Consider the following 10,189-nt stretch of genomic DNA (forward strand, 5'->3'; position numbering starts at 1 on the left):
GCAATCCACACTGCAATCCACACTGCAATCCACACTGCAATCCACACTGCAATCCACACTGCAATGAGTGACTGCAATCCACACTGCAATCCAAATCATCTCTTAAATGGATTGTGTTGCTCAATGGTTCAGATGATTTTGGCAGAACATTTGAAATGGGGATAATATTTGGTCCCAAAATGCTAATATTACCCGTAGCTAGTTGAACAAAAACAAATTGTGGATTGCAGTCATTCAAAGTCAGAATTTCTAAATATCTAAATATGTAATTTCACTGAACTATCCCTTTAAAGTGATAGTTCACACAGCTACATCTTGATTGTTTTGATGTTTCTGTATTATTCTTTCGTAATATGATAGCATATTTGTCTAACATAAAGGGCTGGTGGGAACCATTCATTGGATCTATGAATTGGCATCAGTGCCCTTATCATGATAATATTGAGTTGATCTCTATGAATTATTAGCTATATACTCTCCTCAAAGCATCTGATTAATTTACTGCAGTAGTAGAGTTTTATGAAAAAAATCTCAAATATATTTTGAAGGCTACACAGCAATTGAAAGATGGATCTACTGTAAAGATTTTGAATTAACATTTGACTGAGTTGTCAGAGTTACCTGCTATACAGTTAGATAGACAGCCAATCTGGTTTAGAAAGCATGTGATTTTTATAGAGGCTGTCCAAACATAGAGCAATTGTCTCCACACATTTACAGACCTGCTAAGTGATCTGGTTAGTGAATTCATTATTTGATTTACTGTAACTATACCCTCAGTTCACAGACAGATTTTTCACCTCATTCTTTATATCCAGCACCATACCAGTGTATGTGAAAACGGTGCATTTCTAGGTTTTGTAGTCAGAAAGATAGAAAAGGTTTTCAGCTATTTCTCCCGGTGATGTAATTTTCTTTAAAAAAAAAAAGTTTCCTTCGTAAGAAACCAAAAAACAGTCGTTGCTTAACAAATCAAACCTCGGTACGGATTCTCTCTGTTTTGTTTTGTCATCCTGGGACCTAAACTGCGTCATTTAATTACACCTTTCATTTTGACAACTGAATTGATTTACTTTAATTTGACTTGTTTACTTCATACAGAAAGAACACTCAGGTCTACTGTTAGTAGCTAATCAAATCACACAATGTCTTAGTGCCACAGCACATTGTGGGCATGTGTCTTAAACGTCTTAAACCCTATTAGAGATTCATGTACTTAACCGTTATGGCCCAAATGCAGTAGAACTGACTGTTTATGTGAAGAGCTTTTCTTTTTTCCTGCTTATGTTTTTCAGTGTATGCTGTTTTATGGTACTGTAGATGTAAGTTGCTAAGAAAAGCTTGGAGACACTTTTCCCACCACAAGCTGAGCAAGCGTGATGATATGTACCTTGTTGTCAGCCCTCTCTTATACAGCAGGACGGACCGGGTATTACTATAACCACATCAGCAATGTACATATTTCAATGACTGTACAATTACATGTTTTATTTTTCTCTTCTGTAAATTAGAGAAATAGAATCGACAAACTGCAATAAAGTTTACATTTTCTTACAGAAGCTGTTTTTGACTTTGTTAAATGATGACAAGACAGATCATGATATCTCAAGATTGTGTTACTATGTACATGGTCAATGTGTGTCTTTGTTAGAGCTCTTGTCTGTAGTTATTGCATGATTATAGTATTATCATCTGTGCCTTTGGACAGAAAATAATGTGTGGTTCCTTGTTTCTGTATGCTTGGCTGTGTGTGTTGTGTTTTGTGCTCATGTGCATGCTTGTTTTCTTATTTGTCAGTTTATGTGTGTGCCGATGCAGTCATCCTTATATTTTTGTGTGTGTGTGTGGTTTTACTATCCTTGTGGGGACCAGAAGTCCTCACAAGGATAATAACATATGGAAAATTCAGACAAGTGGGGACATTTTGCCGATTACCACAAGGACAAAGGCTGTTTTAGGCTTAGGGGTTAGGGTTTAAGTTAGGGTTAGAATTAAGGTTAGGGTTAAAATATCATTTTCAATGGGAATCAATTGTTTGGTGCCCACAAGGATAGCAAAACAAATGTGTGTGTGTTTTTCCTGCTTGCTTGTGTATTTCTGTGTGCTCATATTCATGATTGTGTGCTTCGTTTTTCAAGTGTGTGCTATCTTGGTTTTGTGAGTGAGCGCTTGGCTAGTTTTGTGAATGTGTTTTTGCTTGGTTGTACGTGTGCTCACTTGCTTGAGAGTATGCTCATGGTCATGTGCTTGGCTTTGTGAGTGTGTATTATCTTGCTTGTGCATTGGTGTGTGTGCAGTCTACATATGGACGTCACTCACTCTACCTCCCTCCGTGTCAGCCAGTCTGTCACTGTATATCTGCGTCCATGCTGACTACTAACATCTCCACGAATTCCTCTTAAAGCTAATAAAAGTTATTTATAGTGGCGTTGAGCATGCGGTGGTGGCTGAGATTCTCTGGGGAATCACATTCCCCCATGCAGCGCCCCCCCCCCCCCCCCGACCTACCTTTCAGCTCTTTGCCTGGCCAAGATCCACCCAGGGGCCCCTTTCTCGCTTCTCTCTAATTCCCTCTACTCCTTTACTTCAGACCGACGGGTGCAGCAGGCCACCGACATCTTACCTTCACCAAATCACCCTACTCAGCCCTATTTAGGATTTATGTAATCCCTTTTATACTAGGTATTTCTTAAAGCAGGATCAATGAGTTAGCTTGCCAGCTTTTAACTGGTAAGGTTAAGGTTAATTCTGCCATGTGAAATACCAGCCAGGTCTCTGGAGGTATTTTTGGAGAGCAATCTGGGTCGTGTTCATTAGGCACCAAATGGTCGAAAACAGAGTGAAACATGGAAAGACGCTCATTTTCGTTTCCATCGCAAAACATTAAAGTGTTTTCTGTTGTGTACCCTATTGAACACAACCCAGACGGCATTGAAGGGCAAAATTCCAATAATTGGTTGTTAGTGTTAAGCGGAGCGACAAAGGGGAACCCAAGAGCAGTCTCAGATGAGGAAACAGGGATGAATGAACCAAACTATTTATTGTTACACAGAGAGATATGGAGAGCAGATCCGGGGAAGCTCGGATGAGTATCAGAAAAACCTGATGTGGAGACTGAGGTTGGAGTTGGCTGAGTAGAACAGGGCAAACAGGTCCTGAGGGGAATCCAAGGTAGTTGGGTGGTGAGATGTGGAACAGGAGACAGGAGCCAGAGACAGAGCGGTAACTGCAATGCACGGTGTCAGGCAGGGAACCAGGCACAGCAGAGTAACAGGATCTTGAATAATCATAAATGGCTAGAATCATGAACTGACTGAGCAGAGATTACAATCTGGCAAAATGGAAGTGGCAGGACTGAGTATTTGTAGAGGTCTTGATTATGGAACGAATTGCAGCTGGTAGGGATCTGCTCTGACTCAGCACACCTGTCTCCAACCACACAGAGAGGGAGAGGGAGAGAGTGTATAGGGGGAGTAACTGCAGGTCAAGAAGACACCGGATGAACACCAGAGGGCATAGCAGGAGCAGATGTGACATACAGTTTAGATAGTCTCATATCTTAGTCATTCTGAATGCAAGTTGCAGGTGAATGAAATGTCAGAATGTTGGCTGTCCCAACTCTGTTTGAATTCCGATAGGAATTACACGTCACTTTGCAAACCTGCATAATGTGACTTACAGGCCTGATGAGTGTTAGGGTAAAACTAGGCCCTGAAAATAACACCTTATGAAATATGCATTGTATTGTGTTAAATAATTTTATTTGAACTATAATATGTTTTCCTAGAATCTCACTTGAAGGTCAAAGGACTGAAAATGGATGTATGCAACAACCATGTCTTTGTCACTAACAAATACAGTCATGGGTGGTAAACTCAAAATTTTACTTGAATGGCAAGGCATTCTGGGAAATATGTCAATAAAACTTTTCACGAAGCAGTGTGTTACTTTAACACTGAAAAGTGTGGACCTGTAAAGACACTGGACCAGTGTTAAATTTAACACTCGGTGTTGATATAACACTGGAGAATTTGCTGTCTACTCAATTAGCTTTGAGCTTAACACAACCTTGCCAGCCCGGCATGAAAAACAAATTGTACAGCCAAACCCGAATCAAGAATGCCAGGAATGAACAACTTTGATATCCAATCTACATAACTGACATGAACCGACAATGTCGTTCACTCTTTCTTTGCCCATTTCATAACGGCAAAGACTATGAATGAATGGTCACTTTGGTTTAGAATGTGGACACCCCTGGCCTGTATTAATGGATCAAAGCACATGATGATTGGCCAGCCAGCACACACAGCAGACAATACGGTCTATTTTTTTAGGGTGTTGTGTACTGGGGAGACAGGCAGATGAATTAAACTGGTGACAAGCAGAGGCCTGAGACCTCTCGCTCAGTCTACTTTTAGAAAGTGCAAGTCAAGTTTTAGGTTTCAGTGTCTGCCCCAGAGTGAATGGGTTTTCCAGCTTGCCAATTAGACATACAATTTAAAAGCCTCTTGTCCACGGGCCAGTTGGTTGGGAGCCTCTTGTGCAGTGCAAGGCTAGTGTCAGTCTGTGTATGTGTGTGTGTCTTTGCATTTTTGTGCGCATGTGTGTGTATATTTGTGTATCTGCATGTGAGTTGTGGTTTGGTGTGGAGTATGAGTCTGTGTCCCGTCTGGCTTGTAGTCTGTTATTCATTCTCAGCAGATAGAATAAGGTATATTGTGTAACAGCAGATGTAATGAATGCAACAGACTCAATCTCTTAGAGATATGTATTCAAAGAAAGTGTTTTGAAATTTTGATTTACAAAGGCCCAGCCTTTGAAAGTGATCCTTTTCCCCCAAGCAGCCAAGCTGCAGGTTCCCAGAGTTGACGAGGGGCAAGTAGACCTCAGGAATGCGGCCTTGAAACATTAGCCCACTAGCGGAAGCCCAGGGCTGGGTGACATAGGGGCGGGCGGACCATTCTGGAGGTGTGGGATTTAAAGGGTGGGGGGGTGTCCCATCTAATCATTTCCTGTTCCTGCCCTGCTGGGAAATCTGTCACCTCGTGATAGAGGTCTGTGCAGGACTGATTTATTTATCCCTTCTAGGCAATGTAGTAAACCAGGGGCTGATTTTGCCCAAAATGCCAGATGGGCTGGTTTATTTTTAGCCCAGTGGGCCTGTCTAACTTGGGTTTTTTGTGCAAAATTACTATTATCTGGCTAATATTGGGGGCCATAAAGAAAGAAATGGGCTGGTGTGGGGACCTCGAGGAAAAATATGGGCCAGTGTGGGCCAGTGTAGGGGCCTCAAGGGCTAAAAATTGTCCGGTGTGGGGGCCTAAAGGAAATGCCAGGGCTGATTTTTGGTTCCAGGCGGTCCTTGTAGTGAACTATAGCCTAATCATATTTAGGAAGTACATTTCCTTGGAAAGATATCTGCCCCGTTGTTCTCCACCCATGCATAGGCTATAGCCAAGCCTACTCTATTTAAGTGAGACCACACGTGCTCCTGATCTAGCACATATGGCTACTAAACTTGAAGCAGCGAATGATGAGAGCAGACACTTGCACTTTCTCTTGAGCTATGTTTTGCATATCTGAGCAGCTAACCGATCGCTGCAGCTGTACATAGTCTATTGGTAAATAGCCCACCCTATTTCACCTACCTCATCCCCATACTTTTTTTATTGATTTACTTTTCTGCTCTTTTGCACACCAATATCTCTACCTGTACATGACCATCTGATCATTCATCACTCCAGTGTTAATCTGCAAAATTGTAATTATTTGCCTACCTCCTCATGCCTTTTGCACACATTGTATATAGACTCCCCCTTTGTTTTCTACTGTGTTATTGACTTGTTAATTGTTTACTCCATGTGTAACTCTTTGTTGTCTGCTCACACTGCTATGCTTTATCTTGGCCAGGTCGCAGTTGCAAATGAGAACTTGTTCTCAACTAGCCTACCTGGTTAAATAAAGGTGAAATAAAACATTTTTAAAAAATAAAAAAATAAAAAATATAGAATATAGGCTAACTTTTAGGAGGATGATTTGCAGGCAAAGATAAATAAATGGGTAATCAATATTTATTGAAAATGAAAAGTTGCAATGCTCGCTCACCATGGTAGCCAAACCTGTGCACGTGTTGCGCCTTTTCCTTTTCAATGATGATCACAATTTTTGATTGCACCTCCACTTCTTTACATGATCGATATTTATTTACAGACACTGAGGTAAACTATAGTCTAATCATATTTAATGTAATTTCCTTGGAGAGATAGCTGATACGTAATTCTCCGCCAATGCATAGGCAGCCTACCCTTTTTCATTGAAACCACAGATACAGGTAGTACGCACACTCAACTCGGACCGAAGAGGTAGGCTACTTAACTTGAAGCAGCAAATTCTGAGTGTGTGAATAATGTGACAAAGATGTGTTTTTAATACAGTAGGTAGGCTAATGCATACAACGCAGAAAGATTACCGTATCCAAACTATTTGCGGGACAACAACAAATGTTTTCATCCCAAAGTTGTCTGTGTGACCACCTGCTCCCAACCGCACTGCATGTCCCTCGGACATCCCGCTGTAATGCCGCTGTCTACCTCATGGCGCCTTTAAAAGTTTTCCTTTTAATTTGGGCTCCCGAGGAATAACGCTCAAACGCTGGTCTTTGACAGTTTTATTAATACCACGGCAGGTGGATCTGCCTCCTCTGTGCAGTCCATTTGAGCCCGACCACCTGGCTGTGTGGTGGGCTGCTGCAAGGGGACGGCTCCCTCAAGGTAAATCTACATTGCCTTGTAGCAGGAAGGATTCCATTTTCCTACAGTCTTCATTTCAAGTGATTTTCAAATTTCACAAAGAAGAAGTGAAAGATGTAGGGCCTAGTTACGCATGCTAGCTGGTAGCTCCATTCTTTGATGGTTTATGTCTGTATAATATTATTTTGTTTTGAAGTAGCTTCAGACACCGTTTAACTTTCACTACCTTTCTCTCTTTCTCACACACACACACACAAACATTAAAAAATAAAAAATAAACGTTATTTAAATCCACAAATCACATGACAGTCGAGAAAGACTGAAACATTTCAAAGATCAGGGATATATGGATACCAAAAAGCACTTTCTTCTCCATACAGCTAGGCTGACCATGACTGCTGACAGGGAGCAGCACCTTGCTAGCTGCTTTGCTTTTGTCCTATGCAGGCATGCAATCTGTATGCCACGTACTGTCAGCCAATGTACAGCACGTGGAGACATACTGTATCAGTACCACTAGTTTGCACTAGTACACAAGGCGTGATACAACGGGTGGATGTTTAAGTAGCTTGGCAGCAGAGATCTTCTCCGTCTATGAGTAACCAACTTCAAAAATAGCAGCCCACATAAAAAATGAGCACCTCCCTCTGACCTCCCCCAACAACAACAAATTCTGATGTGTTTTAGCACACAAGGGAACACATTATGAACATCAAAACAGATGCCTCAAGAGAATGTTGGTGAATGTGCACTGCTGGTGGTAGTGCCTGTCTCACCTCACAATGGACCAGGTCAACAAGGCATGTCTAGCTACAGTATTTACAGGTTCTTAAACACACATCCACCATTTCATCTTGGAGACCAAATGACCCCAGTTGGTAATCCATGTAAGTTAAATATGTTGGTAGGGTTAATGTATGCAGGGAACCACGGTACACTGATATGAGTGAAGTTGGAAGTTTACATACACTTAGGTTGGAGTCATTAAAACTTGTTTTTCAACAACTCCAAAGATTTATTGTTAACAAACTATAGTTTTGGCAAGTACATTTAGGATGTCTACTGTGTGCATGACACAAGTAAATTGACCAACAATTGTTCTCAGACATATCATTTCACTTATAATTCACTGTATCACAATTCCAGTGGGTCAGATGTTTACATACACTAAGTTGACTGTGCCTTTAAACAGGTTGGAAAATTCCAGAAAATTATGTCACGGCTTTAGAAGCTTCTGATAGGCTAATTGACATCATTTGAGTCAGTTGGGGTGTACCTGTGGATGTACTTCAAGGCCTACCTTCAAACTCAGTCCCTCTTTGCTTGACATCATGGGAAAATCAAAAGAAATCAGCCAAGACCTCAGAAAAAAAGTGTACACCTCCACAGGACTGGTTCATCCTTGGGAGCAATTTCCAAATGCCTGAAGGTACCACGTTCATCTGCACAAACACAAGTATGCAAGTATAAACACCATGGGACCACGCAGGCATCATACCACTCAGGAAGTGGACGCGTTCTGTCTCCTAGAGATTAATGTACTTTGGTGCAAAAAGTGCAAATCAATTCCAGAACAACAGCAAAGGATCTTGTGAAGATGCTGGAGGAAACAGGTACAAAAGTATCTATATCCACAGTAAAACGGGTCCTATATCGACATAACCTGAAATGCCGCTCAGCAAGGAAGAAGCCACTGCTCCAAAACTGCCACAAAAAAAACAGACTACGGTGTTCAACTTTACATGGGGACAAAGATCGTACTTTTGGGAGAAATGTCCTCTGCTCTGATGAGACAAAAATATAACTGTTTGGCCATAATGACCATCCTTATGTTTGGAGGAAAAAGGGGGATGCTTGCAAGCTGAAGAACACCATCCCAACCCTGAAGCACAGGGGTGGCAGCATCATGTTGTGGGGGTGCTTTGCTGCAGGAGGAACTGGTGCATTTCACAAACTAGATGGCATCATGAGGAAAGAAAATTATGTGGATATATTAAAGCAACATCTCAAGAAATCAGTCAGGAAGTTAATGCTTGGTCGCAAATGGGTCTTCCAAATGGACAATGACCCCAAGCATACTTCCAAAGTTGTGGCAAAATGGCTTAAGGACAACAAAGTCAAGGTATTGGAGTGGCCATCACAAAGCCCTGACCTCAATCCTATAGACAATTTGTGGCAGAACTGAAGAAGTGTGTGCAAGCAAGGAGGCCTACAAACCTGACTCAGTTACACCAGCTCTGTTAAGAGGAATGGGCCAACATCCACCCAACTTATTGTGGGAAGAATGTGGATGGCTACCCAAAACTTTGACCCAAGTTAAACAATTAAAGGCAACGCAACCAAATACTAATTGAGTGTATGTAAACTTCTGACCCACCTGGGAATGTGATGAAAGAAATCAAAGCTTAAATAAATCATTCTCTCTACCATTATTCTGACATTTCACAATCTTAAAATAAAGTGGTGATCCTAACTGACCTAAGACAGGGAATTTTTACTTGGATTAAATGTCAGAAATTGTGAAAAACTGAGTTTAAATGTATTTGGCTAAGGTGTATGTAAACTTACGACTTCAACTGTAATTGTTTACCACAGCAAATCTACTATGGCAATATACCGACACTGTATGAATGGAAACTAATCCTGGTTTGGCCTATTGTTTCCTATTTATGTTATCCAAAAGTGTCAAGATCGAGGGTAAAATATCCCCAGACTGTCCGTGTCTGAAATGTGTAAATATATCAAGTCAATCAGGGGATTGAGTTCTTTATGCCAGAAGGGCATGGGCCGGAATCAAACCCACACCGACACAGGTCTGCTGTATATTTACGATCTGAAGGCAGCAGCCCTAACCACTAGACCACCCCAGGCCACAATTTAACTGAATTTTGACCTTAGGATACATTTGACCCTTGTATGTCATAGCCTACTGGAGAGGAAAAACTACCTTGTGTTATTCATCTACATAAAATGACAGTTGTTAATGTGTATTTGCTGCATTTTAGATACATTTTTGTACATTTAAATGTTGCAGTAATAGGACCGAGGACTAGCGTTTGAGAGAGTGAAAGCGAAAATTCTCCACAACAAAAGAATGATTAAGTTAAGATCCGACATCCTCAAGTATAATATCTAAGGTGATTACCCAGTTATAACCAGTTGTCTATTTGGTCAAAATCACTAATACAGGTCCCCGTCCACCCTCTGGTGGGATGATTAACTTGTTATTATGTTTCCAGATAAAAATAGATTCAAATAAAGGTCCTATCTATCAAATTACTATAGGCGGAATTACTGTAGGTGTTTTTGGCTGGGGTCAAAATGACCACAAAGAACTTGAACATTTTCAAAGTCCGTATTGATACCGAAACACTAAACAATGTCTTCGATTTGTTCAGAAAATGTTGATTGACAAAGTGATGAAACATTTAAAGAAT

This window comes from Oncorhynchus kisutch, linkage group LG22, assembly GCF_002021735.2.
Source record: "Oncorhynchus kisutch isolate 150728-3 linkage group LG22, Okis_V2, whole genome shotgun sequence".
Lineage (NCBI taxonomy): Eukaryota > Metazoa > Chordata > Actinopteri > Salmoniformes > Salmonidae > Oncorhynchus > Oncorhynchus kisutch.